General features: G+C 39.0%; 1 protein-coding gene across 1 annotated transcript in view; it reads left to right on the plus strand.

The window, feature by feature from the left end:
• Positions 1-228: 228 nt before the first annotated feature.
• The window catches only part of EHF (ets homologous factor), a 30,653-nt gene continuing 15,449 nt past the window's right edge, over positions 229-15,432 (plus strand). The window contains exon 1 of the mRNA XM_010149313.1: positions 229-311. The gene's annotated coding sequence lies outside the window, so the exon portion shown is untranslated. The remainder of the gene's footprint in view (positions 312-15,432) is intronic.

Here is a 15,432-nt window from a genome sequence, read left to right on the forward strand (position 1 = left end):
CTGGTTAGACCTGTTCTCTGTGAATACTGAGGACTGAGCTGGCCTTATGCAAATGTTCCAACCTCATCTTGGTTGTTGTCGTTGCAGACCCAATCAGATGAACAGGAAGTGACCTAAGGAATTTCCCTATTGGCTGCCTGAGTGTTCAGCAATATGTTTTAAAATTAATATCACATCCATTTATCTTCACTCCTGTGAGTCTTTAGGAGACATAACCTAGTACCTGTTGTTTACCCAACCTACTGTTCTGTAGATACTTTTCCTATTGCTTCAGTTAAGGATTTCCACTCCAGAATCTGCAGCTAAATGAGGTAAGGCACTTTTAAAAATTTTTATTTTTATTTTATTTTCCCCTTTAATATGCTTCTTTTAAATTAACACCAGTGGGAAAAAAAACAAAAAAGAGAGGTGTCTACTGGACTCATGCCCACCCTACTGAGCCCCTCCCTTCCCACTTTGGAACAGCAGCTAAGCTCATTTGATCAAAAGGCATTTTAACGTTACAATAAAGACTTCTGTTTTCCTATTCTGAACTCATGTCTGACTTCTGTTTAAATATTTCTGCTGTGTTTATGTTTGACTGCAGCCAGATGTGCTGCCTTTACTTACCCAGAATGTCACTGACTTTGAATTAGGGCAGTGGCTTTGCCTGGATTACTTAAATTTTGCTGAGGATTCTTTTTGTAATGATGTGTCTAATAGTATTCTGGGTTCTAAATCTGCTGCTTTTGTCCACGGAGTGGTCATCTGTTCAGTAAAGCAATGGGCAAGAAAGTTAAATACTATTGAGAGTGCTGGTGTTACAGAACTGAGAAACACTTTATAATGACAGTGTTTCAGTTTTAGTGATGAGGATGTTGATGGTGATTGTGCTGATAACAAAAAGTCCTGAAGTACATTTATAATTTGGTTTGGTTTTATCCTCAAGGCAATTTCTTTACTGTTCCTTTAGTGGTGGTGGTGTGTCTGCTGATCTTAATCCCTTCTAAGCTAAAGCACAACACAGAACCCAGCTCAAGCACTGGGCAGGTAAATACAGTGTGAGTTGAGTCCTGCAGTGTCTTTGCCTGTTTATAATTTGTTTCCCTTCCAAGGGTAATTTTATTTGACTAGAACTAGAATTGGCCCCTTAAGGTATAGACACCGCTGTTTAAGTAATGGTAGAAGTGAATGTAAAGAAAGAGTTGATTAAAATCTATGATGATTTTGAAAATATATGTAATGGGCTTAATGATAAATGTTTGCGTTTCACCACATGAGACATTTTAGGCACGTAGTCTAGTGTATATGGTCATAAAGTTACTGAATTTTATCAGTAATGTAGTTTTGGATTACTTCATCTAAAAATATCATACTTTGCTTATAGGGTATATCCAACTGTCCTTTTTTCCTATTCTTTAGACAATAAAACCAGTTCATAATGACAGAAATGAAGCTTGAGGTAAAAGTTTCATTTAGTAATTTTATTTGTACTTGAGTCACATGTAACAATGAGAAATATATCTATTTTGCATCAGTATTTCCTGTAATTTGTACAAACTTCAGTGGAATTAAAAAAAGAACTCCTTTAAGTTTTGTTTTGATAGCAAATTTGTGGGTAGCAATTTAAGCCAGCTTTCCAACGTCTATTTTGCACTGTAGAAAATACGAGAGCTGGAAAATAAAGCAGTTTTATATATAATGCAAATGCAGAAACCAAAGAAATCAGTTGCAATTAAAACTAGAAAAACAACAGGATTAAGGTGTTTCACCGACAAATATCACAATTAATGACAGTTTAATCCCTGGCTCTTACAGTTTTCAATACCAGAAGTGATTTTTGTGATAACAACAAAAGACAGCAGAATTTTTCAGTTTAATCAGGTAATCTGAAGTAGAGTTTATCTTCTAACAAACTTCGAGTCTTGATAAAAAGAGTACAGGGGTCTGGTGATGGGAAATTCTCCAGAATGTTTTTAAGTCTCCCAGAAATTAAATAACATTCTCCTAAAAATAGTTTGCCATTTGTAGTTTGATGTGGTCTAGCTTCAACATTTAGCCACATGATTTTGTTGTCTTTCAAAAGTTAATGTGAAGTTGCCCTAGGTGGTAAATTTCTGTTCCTTGTGTAGATAGCTGGGGACAAGTCTTTCCTTAGCCTAGTCTTCGATAATTTTGGTAGCCTCATAGGCTATTCCCTATCATGGGAAAATCTTACACTACATTAAAAACCTCTAGGACCTCAACCTGTTCTACTGTAAGCTTTTCTATCCTTTAATCACCTCAATGATCGCCTCTGATTTTTCAACATCTGATGTGAAATTTGTATGTCAGGACTGGACACAGGCAGTAGGAACAGCAGTGTCAAAGACAAAGGTAATGTGAGTCATTATACTGGGAGTTCAGGGTCAGGGGTTTATAAAGTGTTCGCAAGGCTTTCTTAGAGTCATCATTCTCCAGAATCCCTTCTTGCCTTTGAACATTGGTCCTACATGCAGAGGTGAGGTTATCATTAGCAGAGTTGATGGTGTTTGCTTGCATTTTTTTTCCCATTTTTTCTAATACTAGTGTCATTTGTAATGCCTGTGAGAATGGCAAAAAAGGTGTATTTTTGTGTATTTTTCCCAAGTCATAGTGTAAAGGATCTCATATCAGACCAGAATAATGCTTTGTTTGCCCTGGCACAAACTAGATAGCCTTTCAAAGCAATTTATAGGGTGACAATAGTATATATTACCCCACTCTTGGTGAGATTAAGAATGTGGTCTGTTTAACATGGGATATTGTTACCTTCTTGTTAGCTGAGAGAATATGCTGTGGTATTGCCATAGTAATTTCATATTAATTCAGATATTCTCAGGGTGTTCTGAGTTGTCAGCAGTGGTGGACAATAAGGCAGTTGGACAAAGATGAAATTAAATTGTTTGGCTCCCACTTAAGTTCCTTATTTTTTTTTTTATTCCCAATGAGTTTTATTATTAACATCAGTACTTGTTCTGCCTGGGAGGTGTAAGGTAACAAATTGCAATGGAGAGAGATCAAACTAAAAAGGAAAAATCATCCAGAGACACGGATGAAGAGCGATTAGAGAGGAGAAAAGGAGGATTTCTGTAGGTGCGTCTGTGTTCAGACAAGACTGAAGTGTTAGCCTGTTGCCTGTCTCACAGCAATTTGTACCAAAAAAAAAACCTGCAAGGATGAAATTCTACACCGGCCGAAGAAGTGAATATTTATGTACAATTCTCACAGAAGAGGATTAATGATTTTATTGCCTCAGTGAACTCAGAGAACTGTCCATGAGCCATGACACCTTTCCAGAATTGGTGCTTACCTTACCTCCTTTTTTCACCCCTTACACTCGGTTTATAAACAAGTCTAACTTAGTCTCAGGACAAAACTATTCAGTCTTCTCCCAGGCAAACTTTCCAGTGATTGTATTGTTCATCTGTGGAGTTTACAGTTATGTGCTTTCTATTGCTGTTTATTTGCTTAGATTCAATTCCCACACAAGTGTTGGAGCTCTTTCTGCAGTATGATGAATACCATCTCTCTGAACTGGAGCAATGACGTATGGAGAGACAGGTTGGAAAGTGGGTGCTACAGAACAGACTTGTCCGGCTTAAAAATTGGTCAGTGTGTCAAGATGAAGCTAATCTATCCATAGGTCCCCTTCTTATTCTGTTGGTAATGCCACCAATCTTCACAGGATTTTCTGTGGTTTGCAATGCTCTCTTTCTCCTCAGCCTTCCTACAGTTGTAAAGTAGGTATTCTTGTTAAGGACTAGGTGTTCCTGTGGCAAGCAGCACATAAAAAGAAAAGGGTCACAAACTTAATTGCCAGTTGTCGTCGCTAATGACACATGATGTTAGGATGTGGTAGAGCCAAATATAAAGGCTTTGCTGTACATGAGGAAATGAACAGAAATGCTAACAATTTTTGTAGCTTGCATAGTCTGTGATGTTTAGTGAAGCCTCTGCCCAGTCTCACAGCTTATTATTATTGAACTTTCAAGCATAAACTCATGGAGTTTTCTTCCTAAAAGTAAGTGTCTTGTGAGCACTAGCAAAGTCCAAAACCATCTTCGGCAAAGTGTGCTGGCTTCAGCTGCTTGGCCAGCCAAGCACGCTTCAAGATCTCTAACAACAAATGTCTGCTTCTCTTTCTCCCTGTCCCTGCCTTCAGCTACCCCCTACAGCTTACATGTGTTTTGGTCCCTGGTGAACAAAGGATTTATTTCAGTAAGTTTTCAAGAAAAGGGTACATAGCAAACTTGGTAATGGTGATGATAGACATGATAATCCAAGAAGTGTTTCTTCACACAGCTGGTATATGGAAAAGTAAGGATTAATTTGGTTTCTGTGGAAGTAATCAGGAGTCTCTTTTAGTAGAAGAGCTGCTTTGAGACCTACTGGGGATGCAGGTTGCACCAAATCCCTCACTGAATGTCTAAAATACTTGGGACGTTTACTGATCATTGTTCTACAGACAGGTGAGAATGAGTAAGCATGGAGTCATGTAGCCAGTGGAGCAATCGACTGGCATTTGGCATTTTGTATGTCTCCCCCTGAGGAAGACCCCCTCAAAGGCTCCCTTTCCAAAAGCTGACACTGCACATGGTTATCGTTGCCTATTCATCTGCTGATCTTGTGAAATGTGCTCCACAGGAAAGAGTATGAGAACTAGTAGACAAATCAGCTAGCTGAGGCTGGATAATCGCTGGTTATAGACCAATAAGATCAATAAAATAAAATTGCTTTGCAGTGGTGTAAAGAAAGTCATTCTACTTACAGAGTCTGCAAACACGTAGAATAAAAAGAAAAGCTCCTGCCTACTATGGAGGAAGGATACAGACATAAACACTTGAGCTATTTCCTCAGCTTACAATCAGATGTAGCCAGAACAATCTCCTGAGCCCCTACAAGTCTGTAAGGATTAAGCAACTATGTGTAAAGTTACGGTCTTGTCCAAATTACTAGTACCATCACCAGAAGAATTGGATTTGATTTTTAAAACTGATCTGGGTTTGCTTTCATCTATCAGCGAGCAGGTAGCAAGTTTATATGGCTATATAACTAACAAACCCATGTAAAACTGTCAGGAATAAGATTAAGTCTGTGATATAATGATTACCCCCAAACTTTCTTAATGATTTTTACTGAAACATATAATTATTATTACACAACAATTTAGAAGCTTGCATCTTGATGATGTACTTTCAAAGTATGCTTGGTTAAGCAATTGTCTCCTTGATTGGGATGGCCATTGAGGGCCTTTATCAGGGAGTCAAATTCTGACACATTCAAGGGCGCTGTTCTCATCTCCTTTGCAGTGGGACACTATTCACCTAGAACTTGTTTTATGCCAGACTTTCTTTATGCCAGACTTTTATTTGTGAAAAATGTCAGTTATAATATTACCAGGCAGCGGCCCTGACAGAGGAAGGTGAAAAAGTTTTATAAAACTGAATTAAGAGGTGACTAGATGAATAAGACTTCCTTACATACTTATCAAAATATGGTGTACAAAATGAAATAGATAAAGTTTTTCATTCATTTAGTCCCTTGTACATATCCTTACTCTCCCTAAGACTTTTTTGCTGGAGATGTAGTCCTTTGTAAGAACAGGTAGAAACTTCTCTTCCTTCTTTAAAATCTCAAATTATTAAATATTTTGTAATTATAGTAAAATTTTGGTCAATCCAATATATTTTTCTCAGTCTGCCTGCAGCCACTCCCGATACGCGTACGCTCACAAAAGCATACTGCACGAACTACATGTATATGTGCATTGCTAATCTCCTGCACAGACTGCCTTGGTCTAATTTTTAAAATAAGAATTCAAATATTTGCCTCAATTTCAACCAATTTTGTCTGCAAATTGGGATACGTCCTTCAATTTAATCCTTTAAAATGCAAAGCTATTTGTGTTTGGTATATATGTGTATTTTATCAGTAGGTATAAATGAGCGACTAACGTCACCCTGCAGCAAGCAAGGGACTACTCATGCCCAGAGTCCTGGTCCAAGCTGTCTGAAACTTCCATGTGTGCTGTTTCAGCCTTGTGCCACAGCAGGCTTTCTTGCAGGAGCACAGACACAGCCTGAGAGCTGCTATGCCCAGGGCTGCCCTTCCCCAGACTCCAGACTATGAGCAGCAGGCCTGCAGCTTTAGCACGATGCAGGCTCTTTTATGCTAGCATTGATAAAAATGGAGGGATGCACAGGCTCAAAGTTGTTAACACAATCAGTGCTACTGTACATGTGAAAAGCTAACAGAGCTTTGGGTCATTTAGAACCAGCTTGCCTTATGCTATGATACATCTTCAATATTAAAAACCTTATGAAGATTGAATCGCGGATGAAAAGAAAAAACCCTCCCCAACACCTGAAAATAGCTGTTATAAGGATCTCTGCTAACACTCTTTTCTTAGAATGATGTTAAATTTAGAATAATTCGCATGGTAATAAATTTCCTTTTGAAGAAAATAGTTGTTTGAAATAGTCTGGAAATATTTATATTGATTTTGTTGGTGGAACCTGTTCCAGTTACCTTGAAGACAGAAATACATACCTGTACAGAGGAACAAAAAGAACTGAGGGAAGTGAGCTTTTTCCACTCTTTCTGACTCCTCCAACTTTCACCCTAGAGACCTGTCACAAACTTCTCAGTTGATATAAGATGTGTCATTCTTGTGCCACAGGCAGATATTTGAAGATGATGGTTTTTTCTGTTTTACTGTTTAGAGACTTATGATGGTGTTTGAAAGAAACTTCCTTGTCCAGGTCATCCAGTTTGACTGAGCACAAACCAAAAACTGAGAAAGAGAGGGAAAAAATGAAACAAACCCCAAAACCAGATAAATAGAAGAAATAAGGAGGATGAGAAGGAATAGCAGCGATCAGTGAAAGAGGAAGAACAGGGTCTCAGACTTCACATCCTAGATACCATTTGAGACAGTCAAATCTGCAGTCCACAGAGGCTGCATTTCAGGATTATCATGGTGAGGCTCTGCAGAAGGTTCCCTGGTGACCATGTGCGCAGCAGCCATGTTAGGCAGGTTTATTGCTTGTAGTGCAGCTGCTCTGCCTGTTTGCAGTAATATCTTATTTTGGTATTTGACATTTTCTGTCTTTTATAAACAATTCTACATAGTAGGCTGAGTTGCACTTTTGTTACTTGGAAAACTTACTATAGTTTGTTACATGTCAGTTGATTGGGATGGGGTTGTCCCTGTCTGCTGCCAGGGAACTTGTTTTTAAAAATTCCTTTCTTTCTTTGTGACTAAAAAAGAACAAACCAGGAAGAAAAAAAAAAAAAAAAAGCCTTGAAATAGTCACAGTTCTACAGAACAGAAATTTTGAATTTCAGCCAACTCTACTTGCGAATTGCTAGCTCATTTTCAGGATCATACATAGGTTAAGGGCAGCTTTTTCGACTTAATACTTCAAATGTAGATTTAATTGTTTGACTAACAATGTTTAACTCTCCACTTGGTACAACTCTCCACATGATACATAGAAAAATCTTGGGTTTAGTTTGAACAGGTCTCTTTTTATAGAAAATTCTTTCCTTTGTTTAATACCTTCTCTTTGTCCCCCAAAACCCCACATTCACCCTAACTCTGCAAGTCAAAATTTTTGCTGGATATGTGATGCAATGTATAGCAATGGAGCTTGAGCTGGAAGATATGAGTCGGAATGACTTGTTCATTGACTTGTTATATGACTTAAGCAAATAATTTCAGCTCGGTGTCTCAATTTTCCTGTTTGTAATAAGGAGGTAATGTTAGTTCCTTCCTTCATTTCTGTGCTTTGTGCTATTTACTGCCTTCACTGTCTGTGTGGACTCTTCCTTTTCTGCTCTGTGGTTGTCAGTGTTTCAGGAGTTCTTCCATCACCACAGATGCTTTTACAGTAGATGAGCCCTGCAGGTTTAATTTTCAGAAGAACTTAAAAGTAGCCCAGTACCCAGCTGAGTACCTACTCCTCATGGTCTTCATTCTTTTTTTTAATAGTAGATTAAGGTTTGAAGTGTAAGTTCACAAGGGAAAACAAACCCTACCAGTGCTTCAGGTTTTCTTTATCTCTCAAGAGAGTTCCTTTACTGTTTATGCTAAATTTGTTAATTTTTCCTGCTAATTTTTGAACCGCGGTGTCTCAGCTGATTTTTCTTTATATATTTCGTATAACACCTGTTCTGACTTGTCTTAGAACAGTGTGTTACTTTGACCTGTTGAGGTTTCAGTTGATGGAAAAGTACAGTATTGAGCTCTGCTGTGACACCGAGCTATTCTGTAGCAAAGGACTATTTATGAAGCGGGAGAGAGTTCACGTAAGAATCGAAAGAGTACATTTGTACAAAACCCAATGCGAAAAGCTTTATCGTCAAACCGGCCCAGGCTGTTGAGGCAGATGCCTGGCTTTGCTCTTTTGTTTATATGCCAACAAATCAAAGCTGACCTGTGTTGTTATCGGAGTAGAGCAGCAGGTGCAAAAAAATAACTTTGCTGCCAACTCAAACGAAAGGGTAAGACTAATACCCTCTGGGAGGTATTGAGAAGATAACAGAGAGCCATGCCAGCAACTGAATTAACGGCTCTATTTATGGTGGGTTTTACTTAATAACCTGATCCTAACACTGCCACATAAATACTCCATTGTATTGTTTAACACAACCACTGGAGAAAGCAATGGAAACAGGATGGGCAGCTCAGGCTGTGCCAGGTGAGAAGGAACGATGCCATAGAGGTGTTGGTGTTACTCCTCTAACCACAGGCAGGAGAGAGGAGGAAGCTTTTCTCTGCTTTTACAAAACAGAGAGACATTGTTTCCCACAGCTTCTTTCCTTACCTATAAGAGGTGGCTGCAGAATAAGGGAACATCATTCCCCCCATTTTGTGGTTGTTTTTAATGAAGGCAGGGAGTATCAATGAGCTCCAGCATATGTGTCAGCTCCTGTCCCAGTGCCATGTGGTTTTGGGACACTCAGGACTTCGTCAAAGTTCTGGGTGTGTGGGGCAAGCGAGCCCGCTGCTACACCCAGGGGTGAAGCAGACAGCTCTTGTGCATTCAGTAGAGCAGGATGCCATGGCAGTGGTCTTGCAATCTCTTATTCTTTACACAACAAATACAATATGAAGAAACCACATGAATACAGCTGGGTTCCAAATAAATATTTACTAAACACACACACAAACATATAAGACAGTCAAAGTCATGGTCTGCCAGCAGGTGTCTGAAACAGGGTCGGGGCTCCACTGACCTAATTCAGTGGTAGCTGCCCACCTGGGGACACTTCCCTTTGCAAACAGCTGCCCACCATGGGATACTTCGTAGTCTAGAGATGAATGCAGGGGAAGCAGGAATCCTGGTTGGACCTATCACACAGGTGGGATTGCTGAGTGCCAAGTTGGCACTAGGGAAGGTGGCTGACCTGGGCAGAGAAGTTAACAGTCAGTCATATAAACCCTTCCTGTCAGCTGCAAAGAATGATCCTTCCCACCACGAGCCCTGCGCTGCCTCTACTACATCTCCTCCTTGAAATATTCTTTTGCTATCATGCCAGCAAAAGAGTGTGATCAGACTGTGTTTAGTCAGGCAGGGGGTTGTAATAAGATATAAACACTGCTACTGACTGGGTTAGTCCTCTAGAAAGCTACCTAGTTTAGAACGAAATGCTTTACGCTCAACTTCCAACTTCCCCGTACCAGCTAATTTGTGCTGTTCCCCTCCCCCCCTCATGTATTTAATGAAGAAGCACAATTAGTTGGTTGATTGAATGAATCAAATAATGTAAAAAATAGTAGGCCCAGTGGAAAAATTTGCATGTTCCCCAACACACTTTCCTGGTTTTGGTCTCTACCTCATATTCTGTTTAGTCTCTACCTCATATTCTGTTTAGTTCTCACTCAGAAACCAACCCCAAAGAGGAAATCTGCATTTTCCATGCAGATGCTCTTTATAAAAGCAAAATATATGAAACAGAGTTTATAAAAAGAACAAGAGAGAAAAAAAAGGTTCCTTTTATTTTGGAAGTAGGCAAATTAGTGTTTGCTACTGGTGAATACCAGTCTAGTCCCATAACTTATGCGCGAAATACTGGCTGCTGCAACATCCTATGTCAGTGTCTGTATCTGAGTAGCTGTTATGTCAGAAACACTTCAGCCCATAATGAAAGACAAACAGGAATGCAAACACAGTTATTATTGTTATTATTGTCATTATTCACTAATAACTGAACAGTCACACAGGCTACATTAACAGTATGGAAAGCAGTTCCCGCAGTACGCTGTTAGTCTTTAGTGCAATGTAAAGGGAATCTATCATGGGAGGTAGAAGGAGGTGGTTGGGGAATGAGAGCCAAGGGGAAAGAAGAAGGTGTTAGAACATGATGGTACTATTTTGTTAGCTGATGAGGTTCTTGCCTAATTATAGACATGTGGCTTGTCAGGATACAGGGGCATCTGGAGTGCTTTTTGGCCATTTGTATATTTAGTGTATTGTAAGCAAAGAAAGGTGTTTAGCAAAAGGAGATTAGGGAGATGAGCTGGCTCCTGGTTAGAGGAAGGATGTAGCAGAGAGATAGCAAGGACATGAAAGGAGGTGTGGAGTTGTTCCATGAGGTGTGGTATTAAGTGCTGAAAGAAGAATAAAGAGCAAAGGCAGTTTTTCCCATTATTGTGTTTTCCAAGGCTGTGTATCCCTGAGGCTAGACTGATGAATCTATGGCAAATGACTTCTAAATATTCACGAAAAATGGCTGACACAAATTATCATGAACTTGCTGAGAAGGTGCAGACAGTAATGAGAGGAGTGCTATGCGCCGGTCAAAGCCATTTTTTGCAGCACCAACTCCAAAGAATAATAATAAAAAATGCCTGCTTTTTTTTGCCAATTTTTAGCAAATGTCTACTTGTTCCAAACATTCTAAAGATATGTTAATACAAAAATGACATGAACATTTATCACAAGAAATAAAACCTTTTCTTGACTCACTTTTGTCTTAGCTCTATGACTAATAATATATAGATCTGTGCAGAGATCTGCAAGAGGAGAATCAGCTTTTTGACAGTAAAATAAATGATGAGATACTTTTTTTCATACTCAAACACTAGTGGCATGGCAAGAAAAGACACATCTAGCCTGTGATGTGGCAAGGAAGCATGGATCTCAAACTGGATCCTCGTTAAGTGGCAGGTTCTGGTTCACTGCTTTCTCTGCTAAGGTAACATAACTGTGGGTAAAATCTGTGGAAGTACCCACCTTTGGCAGTTAGCACTGTCAGACACATCTATGCCTTGAGGACTCTGTTCACAGTTGGCCTTCTGCTTATTTCTGATTTAGAAAAACAAACAAACAAACATACAAAAGCTCTTTTAAAATTTTTCCTTTTATTCTCATTATGCTAATGAGTACCTTGAAACTGAAGTCAGTTCATATGACGATTGTTGATTGTGAAAAAAGGGGGCAGAAGAAAAAAAAAAGACTTTGCATATCATCAAGTAAATTTTTTTTTTTTTTACCAGGAGTGAAACTCCAGTAAATTAATATTAAGAACTTTGTTCTCTCTCAGAAAGGAAACTGAACTATGTTTTTGTCTTTAAATTGCATTGTTAAAAGAGAGATAAGAACCAAACCCAAACCCTGGAGCGGAGGGATAGCTCAGATACAGATCTAGATCCTCACTTTTCTACCCAAGCTTCTCTTTAGTTAAAATATATATGCAAGATTCTGAAGCATCCATATGAACATGTTAAAACAACTACCACATATCTCTTACAAAAGTTGCCTTGTAGTGCATCATGAAAATCAGATCTTTAGTAATAAAAGATTCCAATCAAGCTTTATTTGATTTTGTTTATCATGATCCTATCTGTAATGTAGGTGAATGTTAAATGTTCCTTTTCTATTCATCTTCCTTTTTCTGGTCTTTCAGTTTACCTTCATGTATACATTTAATATACAAGGTTCAAAGAAAACAAAAGAATAAACCCAAATCTTCCTTTCCAAAAGCCCACAACATTAAATGATCAAGGTTTCAATGTAGTCTCTGAAAGCTCACCAACAGTCAGTTATGCACATGCAAAGGTGGGTTTATGTATATGAACCGCAACTTTATACACCAAAAACATGGGAGCCTAGGAATGCGCAGTTCAGAGAGGTGCAGACGGGACAAAGATTGGCCCCAAAGCAAAATCCTGAATACAAAGTGTTTTGGAGATTATTTAGAAATTTTTCTTATAAAAATGATCCCTTGAACTTCACACTCACAATGTGATTCCGTAAACACATTTAATGTGGCCCAAATGTACATATGATGGGCCAAAAATGAAGTGCATCAAACACTCTGTTATACAGCAAACATTGAGTGTGATCATAGTGCTTCACATGAACCTTCTTCAAAGCTTTAAAAGAATTTGGATACAAATCTTATGAAGCATGTTTGCAATAATATTAGTGGTAAACCTTGAAATTATCATCAGCCAGGCCAAGCTGCATAGGCTGTCATCTGAAAGGTACCTTGCAGGTTGTAGCAAAGTGGTCCAAAGGTGAGATTTTTGTTGTGAAGTGGATCTCTACCAGGAATCAGCCTGCAGATGAGTTGTTTCTTTTGAGGCTTCTCTGCTATTTAGGCACTAAACCAAAGAGATGGAAACAAGGAAGTGTGTCATGGCTACATGTGGATCTACATGACCAGATCCTAACACACTGCAGCAAAGGTCATATCTGAAAGTGAGCTGTGGCAGGGATGGTATCTTATCTGGGATTTGGGCACAGACACCAAGGATGAACCTGAGACCTTTGCAAAATAGACAGAAATCACAGGGCAATCTTGGGGTCAGCCATAACTGTATGTATAGGTACACTGCCTCAGAAGATGACCCTGGAACCCTCATACTAATAGACATTAAGTGAGAGGAAATAAACCCAACCCAAAGACCCAAAGCACACAGTAGCCTGCAAACAGGCTCTCGACATTCATATATTCAGTTTGTACCTGACCTTACCTCCACTGGGGATGTAAAATAGGTGGTTGGAATGCAAAGCAGCTAATTGATCAAATACATTATGTGTACAATGCATTTATGTTTCTGAAGTAAACATATGTCTAAAGCAGGTCTACCTGCTTTGTTGTACGTGTCCTTTGTTTCCGGTGTCTTGAAAACTCATCTCACTTGGTTGTCTTTTGATTTTTCAAGAAAAAGATTAAAAATCAGATTCAGTTCCTCTGCAGCTGCAGTTATTACCCAGTATCATTTATTTTAGATTGCTGTTTAAGTGCTTGATTGTAATCCAAGGTGCAGTAATGATCTAAAATATTTAACATACTCTGTAGTTACTTGTTCCATAAACTCCAAGCCCTGAAAAGCATGGATTGTGTCTTCACTGTGTACATAACATACTTCAAAGAAAACAGGCCCAGGTGAAATCTACATTTGAAGTTCAGCCATGATGGTAAAAGGGGAAAAATGGGGAAGGATCCCATAGGTAAATATGCCAAAAGAGATCCACCCTTTTGGACATGCCAGGAGGAGCTGCACTGAGCTTGTCTCAGCTAGAAGTCACTCTTAGACTTTGCATAGCTTACAGGTGGAGTCATAGTTTAATAGTTTCAGTCAGTTTTGCCTTAGACATCTCTTTTTGCGTTTTGCATAGAGTACATAGCTTTACAACCCAGAAGGCTGTAGGCTCCCTTCCCCTATGGGCTCCACAACCCCTCATGTTTGTAATTAATGAGACCCTTAGCTCAGTTCAGTGTTGTAACATAGGAAACCTTATAAATTAACATCAAAACAATCACTGGTTGCAGTAGTTTTGCATTTACTCGTTTTCTCTGTACTGCTTATTCGCCTTTCATACTGTGTTCAATATTTTCCTGCAATTTAATATGAGTTGTTCTTGAAAGATTCTGGTTCAAAGAAAGGAGAACTCATTATCTGGCTGTTAAGACTCATTGGGTTGAATGTGGAAACGGGGATCAGAGCAATTTATTTTCAGAGCACACCTGTAGTGCAATAAAATAATTTACACCGAGTGCACTATACAGTGTTCAAGGTTCAAGGATTTGCAAATATGTTTTTCTGCAATGCTGGATTTGCTCCACGGGCAGGCCATTGGTCCTTGCTCTTGCCATTACCACTGTTTACTCAGAGTGGTCAGACGATCAAGGAAGACAAGAAGAACAGAGCAAATGACCTCCTGTTACTGCCAAGTTGCTGGGCTGTGGCTCGGTCAAAGATCCTCCTGCCTCCAGTGAGCACTTTCACTAAAAGAGTCCTTCAGGATTTGGTCTTTAAAGACCACCTGGTACATTGAATGTAGACAAATATAATCCTTTTTTTTTTTTTTCTGGGGAGGGTGAGATGCATTTAGTCCTTCTCAGAGGGCTTTCTCTAGAAAAAATGTTGCTGAATACCAGTGCACAACTATAATTAACCTTGCTGATTGGATAAAGTGTTACTTGCTTCCTCTTGTAACTGCAATGTTCCTAGTAGTGTTATGAGATTGTACTCCAGAGATGGCTCCTCTTCAGTGGAAAAGAATGGAAACATGTGTACAGATACCTGCAATGCACACGCACAGAGGCATATATGTGTATATAAGTTCATGTGTATATATACACACATATTTCATGTGTGCTTTCATTTATAATGTACTATGTCTTAGAAGACAGGCAGATCCCAAGATCTTTATATCGTTTTCCAAAATCCCAGCTCAGCTAGAATCCCTTTTTAACGTGGTTTCTTGAGGAAATGAGGCTTTTGTGGTTATCCTGTCTGTGTGCTGGTTTTTTGCATTTGGCCTGTAACAATCTATGTGTCCCATTGCTAATTTTAATTAAATTTGATATGGTGTAGAAGTCTCAAAGATATGAAGATCTTACAGGATTAATGAAAACTACCTGCCAAGTACAGGAGGAAAATCTATTAATACTCCATCTGAAAGAAAGAGTGAAGTTTGAGCTCACTCCTTTGAGACAATGAGATATTATGAATGCCCCAACCGTGGGAAAAACTTCAATCAGTGCTCACATCTTTCGGAAGATAAGACACTAGAGAATCCAACCACAAGATACACATTCATAGGAAACCAGGCTTCATTAGTTCCACTGTTCACTTTGATACATGGCATATGATTAAAAGAAAACTGAACATAATATGTGTCCTTCCCCTTGAGGCTTCACACCCTTTAACCAGGTTTGTCTGTACACAAGGGAGATTTGAGGATTTGGCCCTAAACTAATGAAGAGCACACCCCTTCCAATATCCTGACTCAAAATCTTTCCAAGTATGGGATGAGACACTGCTATAAGCATAAATCTGCCATGGACTTGTATCAAAGGCATATAGAGGATGAAATGGAGAAAATCACAGTTTAGTTTTCATAGGGAAAATATTCTTGAGCATGATGCTGTACACTTCCGAGCAGAGGTGTGCAAGTTATGTTAGTGAGA

The sequence above is a fragment of the Eurypyga helias genome, unplaced genomic scaffold, assembly GCF_000690775.1.
Source record: "Eurypyga helias isolate BGI_N326 unplaced genomic scaffold, ASM69077v1 scaffold13833, whole genome shotgun sequence".
Taxonomy (NCBI): Eukaryota; Metazoa; Chordata; class Aves; order Eurypygiformes; family Eurypygidae; genus Eurypyga; species Eurypyga helias.